The following is a 13,149-nucleotide window of genomic DNA, read 5'->3' as shown; positions in this document are numbered from 1 at the left end:
ACTGTGTGCCTTGTGCAGGTACAGAATTGTGCATGAAGAATGGCATCGTCTGCTGAGGACATCATAGAGACTGCTGCCCTGGGGAGGCCGTTTACACTTGGGATGCTGTACGACTGCAGAAGGGATTTCCTTGTTCCAGGTGAGGGCTCAAGGATCAAACAGATATCAAACACATAGGCCTACATACAGAATTATAGAAAGCATAAGAGGTATTGTTGGGATCACAGTAAACATGTTAATTGGATAACCTTTTAACACTAACTTCGTAAAGCTGCCAAGGAAAGGCAGTCTTATTCAAGTAGTAGTATACATTTCATACACATACTGTATGCCACTAAGCACATTATGAAGACAAAACGCAATAAATTACCATAGCTGTGCTGCTGACACCCAATGTGTCATAATTAAAATGGGATGGGACTCAGATGCATACTGGATATGTTTCAGCTGTATACACAACTATACCTCTAGGATCAATGAGGAAAAACTTGTTGGAAATATCCAATATCATTTTCGTTAAATCATTTAATATCATTATCACAGCCTAGACAGAAGAGAACCACAATTGTGTCACGATCAGACAGATTATTAAAGGGTTCAAGGGGAAGGATGTGTGTGTGTGTGTGTGTGTGTGTGTGTGTGTGTGTGTGTGTGTGTGTGTGCGTGCGTGCGTGCGTGCGTGCGTGCGTGCGCGTGCGTGCGTGTGTGTGTGCGTGTGTGTGTGTGTGTGTGTGTGTGTGTGTGTGCGTGTGTGTGTGTGTGTGCGTGCATGTGCAGGGCCACTGACAGCTTTGGCTGGGCCCGGGACAAAGACATCTGAAAGGGCCCCAAACCCAATGACGATCCAACTCTGGGCCCCCTCTCTCCTTGAGCCTGGGACAAGTGACCCCTTTGTCCCCCTGTTGTCTTCCCTGTGCCTATGCATGTATGTGTGTGTTGCAAGTGGTTGAATGGCATGTCAGTTTAGTGGCTATAGGTCTCAGAATCACTCGCTGGGACTGGAAATCCTTGGTTGACACTTGACACACACAACAGCAGAGCAGAGAAACTGGGCAGATAGGAATTGAGGCAGCAGTAAAGACAAGGTCAAGGCAGCAGTAAAGACAAGGTCAAGGCAGCATTCAATGTCAAAAGGCAGAAGCAGTGTTGCCAGCGCCCAATTGGGCTACTTGGGATGGCCGTGTGCGGGTAAAAACGGGTTTTTTCCCGGCCCATTTGGGCCAATAGAAGTCAATGTAATTTGTTGAAATTGGCCGGAATTTAGCACATTTTGAGAACTTTGATCATTATTACATTGCATTTAGCTGACGCTTTCATTTTATCCAAAGCGACTTACAACTACTATTTTTCAGGGTATTGGTTACAGTCCCTGGAGCAATGTGGGGTTAGGTGCCTTGCTCAAGGGCACTTCAGCCATTTATAGATATGTAGGGAGAGGTCAGGGGGGATTCGAACCGGCAACCCCTAGATTGAAAGACCAACTCTCTAACCACTAGGCCACAGCTGCCACAGTTTCGATCCATCGACCTCTGGGTTACCCAGCACGCTTCCGCTGCGCCACTCTGATCAGACACATCTGGCAACACTCGGCAGAGGGCTTTCAGGTTCAGGTTAACCAGGGCAGGAGGCCAGAGAGGTATCAAACATATGTTCATTTCAGTTGCCATGTTCTAATGCTTTTATTTGTACATTTCAGCAAAATGAACTGTATTTGTGTATGGAATATGCTATAAAAGTAAAATGGCTTTGTCTTGCCTTACACAGTTCAGTGTTTTCAAAATCAATAACATCACCTACTAAAAACCACAAGTGCATGATGTAGTGCAAGTACGGTATAATGGCAACAAATAAGTAATCTTATTGTACATTTTGAAAAATGTAGCCCTTGAAGTCATTGATCTCCTTAATAAAATTATTAATTTCCAAACAGGTATTACATTGTGGGATAATGATGACCTGCAGAAGAATACTCGTCAAACAAGACAACACAACACTGAATTCAACATCACAACATCAGACTCAATTGATGAGAAGTCAAATTCATTGAAAGTATCTGGTTCTCTGAAACTAAGTCTCCTTGGAGGACTAGTGAACGTGGCAGGATCAGCTAAATATTTCCAAGACACAAAGAAATCTCATAAACAACAGCGTCTCACTCTTCAGTACAAAACAATAACTAGATATGAAGCGTTAACAATGTCTGTGGTGGTAAGTGCCGTGGTAAGGTATCCCATCCCAACGTGTTTGAGGATGACAACGCCACACATGTTGTCACAGCCATCTCGTACGGTGCCAGCGCTTACTTCGTATTTGACAGAGAATCATCAAAAAACGAAGACAAGAAACAAGTAGAGGGGGAGGCCAAAATCATGATGGATAAGCTGACATTCATCAAAATAAATGCAGAGGCATCTTTTGACATGAATGAAAGAGGGACATCGGCCATGGAAAAATTCAGTTGCACATTCCACGGAGATTTCCATCTTGCCAGCAATCCATCATCATTTATCGAGGCTATGAATGTTTACAGACAACTGCCAAAGTTGCTTGGAGAGAATGGAGAGCATGCTGTTCCAGTCAGGGTGTGGCTGTACCCTCTGGTGAAACTGGACTCCAAAGCTGCAAGACTAGAAAGAGAAATCAGCAACAAACTCATCACATACACATCAGGAGTCATAGAGGACTTAAACAAGATAAAGATGAGATGCAATGACCTGCTGAAGGGCACAGCAGCAAAAGCATTCCCTGCCATCGAGGAGAAGCTTCAGACTTTCATGAAAAATTGCCGTCACTACAAGCTGGTGTTTTTGCAGAAACTGGGGTCAGTACTTCCTTCTATCCGAGGGGGTGGACAAGAGGAGAGTGCCCTTTCAGACATCCTTAAGGCTCATGAGAAATCTCCTTTCAACAGCAAAGACCTGAATCAGTGGCTAGCAAAGAAGGAAAGGGAATCAGAGACAATTACTTCCTTCCTCAAGCAGCTAGAGAAACTGGGTGCAAAATTAGATGACAACTTGGATGGTCTGTTATCTGATCTAGACATCACAAATATTGTGAGCTTCACATTTACCTCCATAGACCAGCCTGATAGCAGCCTCATGAAACAATCAAATTTCCTTACTCCAGCGAAAATGATGAGTGAAAGTTCAGAATCTGATACTCTACAGAACAGAAATACTGAGTGGCTCTCTGCTGATACAAGACAAAAGATGAGGAAACAGTTACAACTGTTTAAGCATTTGAAGGAGCAGTTGGACAGCAGTGATGACACCAAATTCATTGTTGCATCCAAATATGATGAGCGTTTCCCTGGAGCCTGTATATTCATATATGAAGATAGGAGTGATGAGCCTGTCCGCTTCATTCCTCCATCCAAACCAGCCACTCCATCCACCTCTGATGTATCATATGACAGATTCACAGTTGGGGTATCAGACCCAGACTCTCCCACTGTGGAATACCTAGTAGAATTCAAAAGGAATCAAGAGGGAGATTGGACAGCTTACTCTGTGGAGAAGAACAAGAACACAGTAACTCTGTCAGGACTGCTGCCAGATACTGAATATGAGATCAGAGCCACAGCTGTGGGTAAACTCAGGTACTCTGTCAGCAGTTATACTGTCAGTGTTTTAACTGACATTAGCCCACCAACCGATTTGGATGTAAGTGAAAAGAAGGCACAATCCATCACCTTAACATGGAGGAATCCATCTGACCAACAATATCAATCTCTACGTGTTGAGTACAGAATGAAGCAGGAGACTGGATGGACAGCTCACCCTATGCAGAAGAACCAGGAGACAGCAACTCTGTCAGGACTGAAGCCAGAGACTGAGTATGAGATCAGAGTCACAGCTGTGGGTAAACTCGGCTATGCTGTCAGCAGTGATGCTGTTACTGCTGTAACCAAAGCCCTTAGCCCTCCAACTAATGTTAAAGTAACTCGAGAGGCAAACTCTTTCACCATAACCTGGTCAAACCCAGAACATTATGAAGATCTTAAACAGTACATTGTTGAGTACAAGGAGGAAAACAGCAGTGACTGGCAGAAAGAAGAAACCAAAACAGAAGTGTACACATTTACTCTGAGGAACCTAAAATCGAACACCACCTACTCCATCAGGATGCGCACAGAGGCTGCTGGAGGAGTGAGCAAACCCGGAGAAGAGATGGTGACTACAACCAAGGAATCAGCAGGTCAGTTTTTACAAAAACATCTGTTATCATGGCATGAGATTTGAAGCTAAATCCCATTGCTAGAGACAGTCAGGTGAGTTTGAGTTGAGGGTCGGTGCACAGATGGTCAATTGGAGGATCAGGGAAGTTGAGGAGATGAGCTACTTATAGTAGGCCTACATAGGACCGGTTCTAATCAATCTGGGGCCCTAGGTAAACACCCCCTTTCATTTTCATACATTTAGTAATTGGCATCTGTAAACACAGTATTGAACATCTGACTGAGTACAGCTAATCTAGTATATACACATTTATATAGTGATTGCCCATGAATTATCATTGTCAAATTAAAAGTATGCTGTTTTATTTTGTTTGCCATTCCACTTCAATGGGGCTTCAATTTTGGCACCCTAGGCAACCACCTTGTCTGCCTATCCCTAGCACTGGCCCTGTAATTATAATTGTGTGGTAACATTTTTGTCTTGGTACCATTGGTACCTCTTCTCGAAAAGTGTTAATATTATAATGTAGACCTAATATAATTTTCTATACAAAAGTGATGGTGTTGACAGTGTGACAGTAGCATTGTCCAAGGGACACATTTTAGCCACATTCTCAAGAATCATTGATAAGCTAATCCTTTTAATGTAGCCTCTTTGCACATGATGGACCCGTTGGCAGGTCAGTTCACTCATTGCTGAAAAGACTAAAAATCTGGACATCGTAATAACTTTGATATGGCATAACAGAGAGCCAGATTAGGTGACAGATTCAGTCTGTGCNAAGGGGTTAAAACCAGTTCAGTTGTAAAGCCTCAAAACCAGGAGCACCCTCCTTCCCTCAGAAGATGAAAACTCAGACCTGTGATGGCGCAAGATTGTTTAGGCATTTTTTATTTTAAAAAATAAAGAAGCTCATTTTGTTTCAGTAAACCCACTCCGATATAGGCTTCTTTGTATTTACTGCCTGTTGCCACTGGAGACAATGTACCGCTTTTTTATTTAGTTTAAAAAGTTGTGATAGCCCATCGCTCATCTGTTTAGAAGGTGCAGGATTCAGTAAAAAAGACCTCCTGATGAAGGTCTAAGGACTGAAAGCTGGCAAGTCAAGTAAAGTTTCTTTGCACAAAAATTGACCTGAAGTGTGCGGATTGTCTTCTTTTTATAAAGAATTAGTTTAGAAAGTACCATATTTTAACTTATTTGAATTGCAACAGGAAAGAATAGCGAGCGCTCTATAGTCTTTTCTCCAGTTTGAAGTGGTGCATCTGGTTATTCCTTTTAGTGCTTGACAGACTTTTGAACTGTATCCAAAGTCTCTCATTTGAGTCAAGGTAGTTGAAGTATTAAAAACCCTTTATTTTACATCAGGGTTTACATCGACCCCGATGTCAACTACCTTGACTCAAAGGTAGTTGACAAAAGTTTAACTTATTTGAATTGGAATCAGTGTGACAAATTAAGTGCATCATCATCACTTGTTGAACAAAACCTAAATAACTTATCTGATATGTTAATTTATTACTTAATGTATTTCTTCATTCCTCTATGTCAACAGGTTCCAGATATGAAAGGAAACACACTGCTCTGGACAGAAACAGGTTCACTCCTCTGCCAGGTACCCCACCAGTTTATCTCCTAAACCTGAAACCTGCAGCAGGTCATGTGAACAGAATGGTATTTGGAGAATCATCATGCAGTAATCGATCAAACAAAACCATCATGCTTGTTGGTGCCACTGGATCTGGCAAAACAACCCTCATCAATGGCATAATCAACTACATACTGGGAGTTGACTGGAAGGACAACTGGAGATTTAAACTGATAGATGAAGAGACCAATAAATCACAAGCTGAAAGTCAGACCTCAGACGTGACAGCCTACCAGATTCACCAATCAGATGAAATTTCAAGTGATGTCGAATATTCTCTCACAATCATTGACACACCAGGGTTTGGCGACACCAGAGGAATTAAAGAAGACAAGGTGACCACAGACAGAATTATACAGTTCTTCACAGATAAGGATGGCATTGATTCAATTGATGCAGTGTGTTTCGTAGTGCAGGCTTGTTTAGCTCGTCTGACAGACAAACAGAAGTACATCTTTGAATCCATTCTCTCCGTTTTTGGGAAGAACATCACCAGCAACATTGTCACTATGCTCACTTTTTCTGATGGAAAAACTCCTCCAGTACTGGAAGTCATCAAAGAGGAAAACATTCCATGTGCCACACAAGCAGATGGGTCCCCTGTCTACTTCAAATTTAACAATTCTGCTCTTTTTGCCGAGAACAAAAGAAGCAGTAATGATGGAGACTTTGATTACATGTTCTGGAAAATGGGGAAGACCAGCATGCGCAAATTCTTCACTCAGCTAGGCAAAATGGAAACCCAGAGTCTGACACTGACAAAGGAAGTTCTGCAAGAGCGCAAACAGCAGGAGACAACTATTGAGGTAGTGCAGCTGCTCATTCGAATCATGAAGGAAATACAAAGCACACAAGCTGCTCTGGAAGAACACAAGACCCAAATGGAAGCTAAGGACTTTGTGTATGAAGTGGAGGTGGAGACACCTGTCAGGATTGAGATTTCAAGAGGACAATGTGTTAGTAACTGTCTTGAATGTAACTACACCTGCCACTATCCCTGCAGTACACCAAATGATGCTGACAAACACAAGTGTGCTGCAATGAGAAATGGATACTGCACAGTGTGTCCTGGAAAATGTGTATGGAGTGTTCATCACAACATGACCTACAGATGGGAGATTAAACGTGTGACAGAGAGGAGGACGTATCAGGAGCTGAAGAGTAAATTTGAGACAGCACTCGGAGAGAAGATGAACACAGAGGAAATTGTGGCAAAGTTGGAACTGGAATATCACCAAGTACAGGGACAGGTAATAGAATTGATAGAAACTGTAACTAAATGCCTGACTCGTCTGAAAGAGATTGCACTTCGTCCAGATCCTTTGGGTACCCCAGACTACATCTACCTGCTGATACAGTCAGAGAAACAGGAGGTCAAGCCTGGATTTCAGCAGCGCGTCCAAGAGTTACAGGAACTCAGGGAAGGAGCTGATCTTGTGCAGAAAGTGGCAGAAAACATTGCACTTGGGACAGAGGCATCAGGCAAGGCAGTAGCCAATGAGTTTCTGAGATATTTTAAATTATAACCTATTTTGAATGTGTGAAGTATGTGACATATTATTTCCCAAGACAGTTATGAAATACCACCTTCACCAGTGCCAATTTTAATATTTGACTAATAGTTACTGTGTCATACTGTTCCTTATTATGACAAAATTTATTTTCTTCTATTACTTTTCCAGATTTACAACAATTATTTGCAATGTTTTTGTTGGTTTTGTTATGTTTACGGGTATATCTGTTTGAATCATGTCATTACATCTTGTAATTCTAGATATTTAAGTTTTCATCACTTTTTAGTATCATAGTGTGTATTATGATAACTAGCTGATTGTTATCACATGATTCCATCACCATTGATAAAGTGATGTGTAAAGTGTAATATAATTTAACTGCTGAGGGGTGTATTCACTGTTGAGGATATTAGATATAGAAGAGACACTGATCTTATACTGGTGTCTAATGTCTAACTTTGTATACACTTGTAGACACAGAGAACTCCAGGCATGAGGATTAATCTGTGGCCTTCCCTATTATGATTTGCTGAATTAATGTAATCATGTGATTTGTGTCAAATTAAAAGCTACTTTTTATTTAATTGCTTTGGGTCAATCTCTGCGTGGTGTTTATTCTCTCTTCAAACAGTTTTGATGACTGCATCCAGGGATATAGTCAAGTCCAAGGATGGGACTAGTCAACTTCTAGACAAGTCCAAGACAGGACAGAGTCCTAGCCAAGTCCAATTTATATGTAAAGCCAAAGTTGGCAAGTCCAGTGTCCAAGTCCAAGGCAAGTCTGAGTGCAACTACTAGCGAGTACAAGGCAACTCCATAGAAAAACTGACTTCAATCCAGTCTCAAGTCCGAGTCTGGACTCAGATATTAGAGCCCTGATTGCGTCTATTATATTACATCCTACCTCCAATTTTGTATGCATGGTTAACACTGTACTGTATGTGCCTCTGAGTTACTGGACAGAAATGGTGTGTCGTCAACTATTCAAACTTTCAAGTTAGCCTACCTATTGCCCTTTTGTGGCAGAATGTGATGAAAAGTTTTTTTTTCATATTCAGAGATAGATATATTCAATTCACAGTAGCCTGTTCAAACAATGCAATATGATGGAGTACGATAGATTTTTTTTTGCAAGAAACACCTTAAACGAAAAAACTGAATTGAATTCTGCATTTGACCATACAGTATTCATTCAGCTGTACGGATGTCAGAGTGGTTCCCAAACTTTACCACGACACTATATACCTGTATACCGATACATTCAAGCCAAGGCCCCCCTTATGGGTCGTGCCACGCTAGTTTTCTCTGTGTAACCCCTTCCATAACCAAAACCATAGTCTTGGTCTGTGAGGCAGTGTCCCACTAGGATATATACAATAATAACAATAATACGTAGTAGTTAAGAGATGCAGTAGATTATGCTGTTGAGAATATTGTTTAGCACACATGCACGTTCGCACGCACGCACGCGCACACACACACACACACACACACACACACACACACACACACACACACACACACACACACACACACACACACACACACACACACACAGAACATCTATACTAAACCAAGGCTAGATAGATGTGATAGATAGATGTCTGCAGTGGTTAAATTGGCACTAATTTTTATGTGTACAATTTACCACTAGAGGGGACCCTTTTAAAGTAATAAATGACATGTCGTAGGCCCATGTCTTAACTCTGATGGTGGTAAAACACCGGTCTGCTATGAGAGCTACTGTTAGGTTGGCATTGTCATACACCGTAGGCTACATTAGCAACAAGGAGCAGGAGGATGAATGTTGCTTTGTTCCTCAAATATCACCTGATCATGGACTTCACACTTCATGTGAACACTGCTGCACACACAATCTCTACTAAACCAAAAGCAATTTTGCGTGTGTGTGTGTGTGTGTGTGTGTGTGTGTGTGTGTGTGTGTGTGTGTGTGTGTGTGTGTGTGTGTGTGTGTGTGTGTGTGTGTGTGTGTGTGTGTGTGTGTGTGTGTGTGGCTATGTCTGCAGTGGTTAAACAGACACTCATTGTATGTCTACATGAGGCACTCTTTTAAAAGGCAGTTTGGTAACTTTACCACTGGAGGGAGCCCTTTTAAAGTTATCGATGACATGGGCCTACATCTTAACTCTGATGGTGGTAAAACATCAGTCTGCTACAAGAGCTGCATTGCCACACCGTGCAAAAACAAAATAGAACAGGAGGATGACCGTTGCATTGCTCCTCAAATATGATCAAACTCCACATCTCATTCATCTCTGAGAGCTGCTGTTTGGGTGGCATTGTCTTACACCATACATTAACAACATAAAGCATGACTTTGTTCCTCAAATCTGATCAAGCTCTTCACATCTCATTCATCTGAGCACTGCTGCATTTCACTGAACTGCAAGTCCCTGCAGTGCTGATTGGCCAGAGAAGAAGGGTCTATTTTTTTTAGGGGGGGGCACATATTTGTGTAATGTATAATGTCAAAAAGTTCAGCTTTTATCCGTTTTGTATTACATTGTAGGGACAATTGCAGTTATGCAATTGAGATTACATTAATGGGCTCGAGTCATAATTGATAAATCTCCCAAAACGCTGTACCTACATATTTTGGTTACCCATGAGGATTTATTTTAATTAATCAATCAAAAATGTAATAAATCAATCAGTCTCATAAATAAATCAGTCTCATTTGATTTGGATATTAATCTCAGTATTCGACAATGAATTGCAAAAGATCAAGACTAATAGGAGTACTTGTACACGTTGTGATTGGCAGTACAGTGAAGCAGTCACCTTAAAGGTATGAGACTAACTGTTCACTGTGCCTATCAACACAAGGGCACAAAACTCAGTTGAAGGGCAAATGTTCTAAGTAAGCTGATTCCGTACGCACAACATGCAATAACAGACTAAATGCAATCAAATGAATAACTTGTATTAAGTACCAAGTAAACTAAATAAAGAATTACATTCAGTGTCGGTTAAATGGAATAATAAAATCACAAGGCATAAATATTATAAAACAAGGAAGGAAAATAAAAGAAGAGAGAGGGAGAGAGAGAGAGAGAGAGAGAGGGGCTTGTAAAAAGGAGGACACTTTTTTTGGTCATCGGTGTATCTGTGTATCTACAGGTATGAAAGTATAGGCCTACAGTATATGGGTATGAGGTATGATAGTAGGCCTATAAAGTATCAACGCATCCAAAATGGTCATTTGTTTAAAAGCCACTCGAACTTTTTGGCATGCACATTCATTTGTCTACCATAAATGACAATTAAAATCTCTTCAGTTACGCCTATAGGCCTATCACATAATTTGTGTGATCATATGATGCAGAGTGTGCCTTTGTTACAATCCTAGATAGTAGGCCTAACACCTATATTGGAGTAGCTTAACAGCATAACAATGCAGCTCAATTTCATAGGCCTATTCTAATTTCTGCATTAGGTTTTTAAAAATAGATTCACCATCATGTAGGCCCATCTCAGCCATTCCCCACAAAGATGAACAGCATTAGGCTATATAACATTGGAAACTAAATATAAAAAACACAACATTTGTGGTTTTCAACTGAATTGATAATGACATTCTATTAGGCTACATTTTAGGCTTAATATGTTTATAAGACACCTCACAATTTACCCCTCCACTGTCATCCATTAGGCCTATTTAGGCCCCCCCACTGTCATCCATTAGGCTATTTGTAGTGGCATGGTGCTCAGAGATTAGCAATGGGCACTGCAGCCATTAAAAGAGGAACTGGAGTTTTACCTACCATTAATAAGCTAACCCATACAGCGTTATCAATAACTGCAAAGGCAATAGACAGAAGAAGCTGATGAAGAAGAAGCTTAATTTCTTAACTCAGGAATGAGTCCTTCTAGCTCAGAGAAATTGCTTTTGCAAATAACTTGGAAATGTCAGATCATGAAAGAATTTTTAGGCTAAACTTGTACCTCCCTAAATGATGGATTTGGTGGTGTTACTAGGCTTACTCCTGTGTTAGATTACCTTCATACCTGGCTTCACACGCGGGATTTTTTTTTTCAACTCCACCGCGAACGTGCATTTGCGTTTCTATCGGCATTGCAGTCCGTAGAACCGGCGGACAGATGCGCTTTCGCTTGTAAACATGGGGCGCACTCCGCACTGGGCTAACATTCTCGAAACCTTCGTTGCTAACTAAGGTAGCAACTAACGACCCAGGTGCGACAAAACTGTTTCTGGAACACTTCGTTCGGACTTACAAAGTCCCAATGTTTACAAGTAATGTAGTTAGTCGTTCGTCCGATGTTGGTGCGAACGACTCAGGTGTTCCTGCAAAACGAAGTAGGGGCTGTTCGTTAGTACTACTGTCGGAATTGGAACGAATAGCATGGTTAGCTAGTTCACCTTTGTTTTGGGAAGCACGTCACTCTTGCTCGTGGTTTGGGGCGGGTTCAGGCAGAGTTCAAGCAACATCGATTGATTACTGCCACCAAGTGCACAAGCCTCTAACCCATACTACACCAAATGTCTAGTCATGTTACGAACAGGGCTGGAAAAAAACCCACCAACACAATATTCAAATAGGGGATAAAAATATTGTAGGAAATTATAGGCTATGTTCCACTATCGTGCTTCACGAGCTCCGATCAATCAAAGCTGCGCCAAAAAAAAGAACCGTTTGATTACCATCGGGATTTGAACCCACACCAAAAGCAGCATCTCGCATGAATGCAGATTATTTAATTGCTCACATATCTCCACACATAACAAAGCCAATAGCACATTTTGATTAAACTCCAACAAGCATAGGCTACATGGAAATACATGTAGCCTATAAGTTGCCATTGCGAAATGCGCTGTTCACTATTATTTTTAAAAGGCACCAGTGTGCGGTGATCCTTCTTGTAGGCCTATTCCTTGCATTGTAGGCTATGCCTTAGTCCACAAGAACTCCAAACTACATCGTAGGCTACAACAAGTTAAAAAAATGGACATTATGCAACTGCCCTAGTATGTTGAAATAGTGCGTAATGGGAAGGCACTCGGAAAGGCGAGCGTGATGAATAGGACACTTCTTCGCGTTACTAGGTCTTATAGTATTCATATTCTTCTTTTCATTTCAATTCTACTATTGTAATACAAGTCTGTCACAAGCAGCCGGCCAATAGGCTACTGTTAAAGCAAATGTTGTTTCAGCAGTGAGCACACTCCAAATAGCGCCATGGCCCATGGCGCGCGAAGTGCAGTGCAGTCAGGGGGATCAGAAAACAACACAGCGCATCGTGTCATTCTTTCTCTATCTGTGTGAATTGGGCCATCGTTTTGTGTTTTTGTAAAATACAGGTGAAAAGCAATTTGACTTGGCCTTAATGTGACTGCGTGGCTGCGAGGCAAAGACTCTCGGATGCCAGAGCTCCACAAGCGCGCCCAACAGCACGCGTGGATCGGCCACTTTACGCACACACACAGAGGTTGGATAAACAGTTGCGCAGAGGAATAGGCACCTGCGTTTATTGTAGGTCTATCTTACTGAGGGAATCGAAATCTTGTCACACTGAAAATGCCTTTGCGCTTACCATTCACCGCCCATTGCTCTTCATTGATGGTGATGTGTAGACCGACATTTGGTTATTGCATTTAATGGGGTGGATTTTGGGGATATGATTGTGTTAACAGGTCTTTTCCGACGTTGAAGGACTTTGAATGTGCCATGTTTACAGACATAGGACCCTTCCATAGGTCCCTTCCTGCGCGTCTTCAACGGCAATAATGGCAGTTCCACCCGCTTACGTTGCGCGGTGTGCAGATGGA

General features: G+C 41.7%; 1 pseudogene; it reads left to right on the top strand.

The window, feature by feature from the left end:
• Positions 1–39: 39 nt before the first annotated feature.
• On the top strand, positions 40–7,843 carry LOC134435162 (uncharacterized; annotated as a pseudogene).
• The last annotated feature ends 5,306 nt before the right edge of the window (positions 7,844–13,149 follow it).

The sequence above is a fragment of the Engraulis encrasicolus genome, chromosome 19 (genome assembly GCF_034702125.1).
Source record: "Engraulis encrasicolus isolate BLACKSEA-1 chromosome 19, IST_EnEncr_1.0, whole genome shotgun sequence".
Lineage (NCBI taxonomy): Eukaryota > Metazoa > Chordata > Actinopteri > Clupeiformes > Engraulidae > Engraulis > Engraulis encrasicolus.
This window is presented reverse-complemented; position numbering and strand designations above follow the sequence as displayed.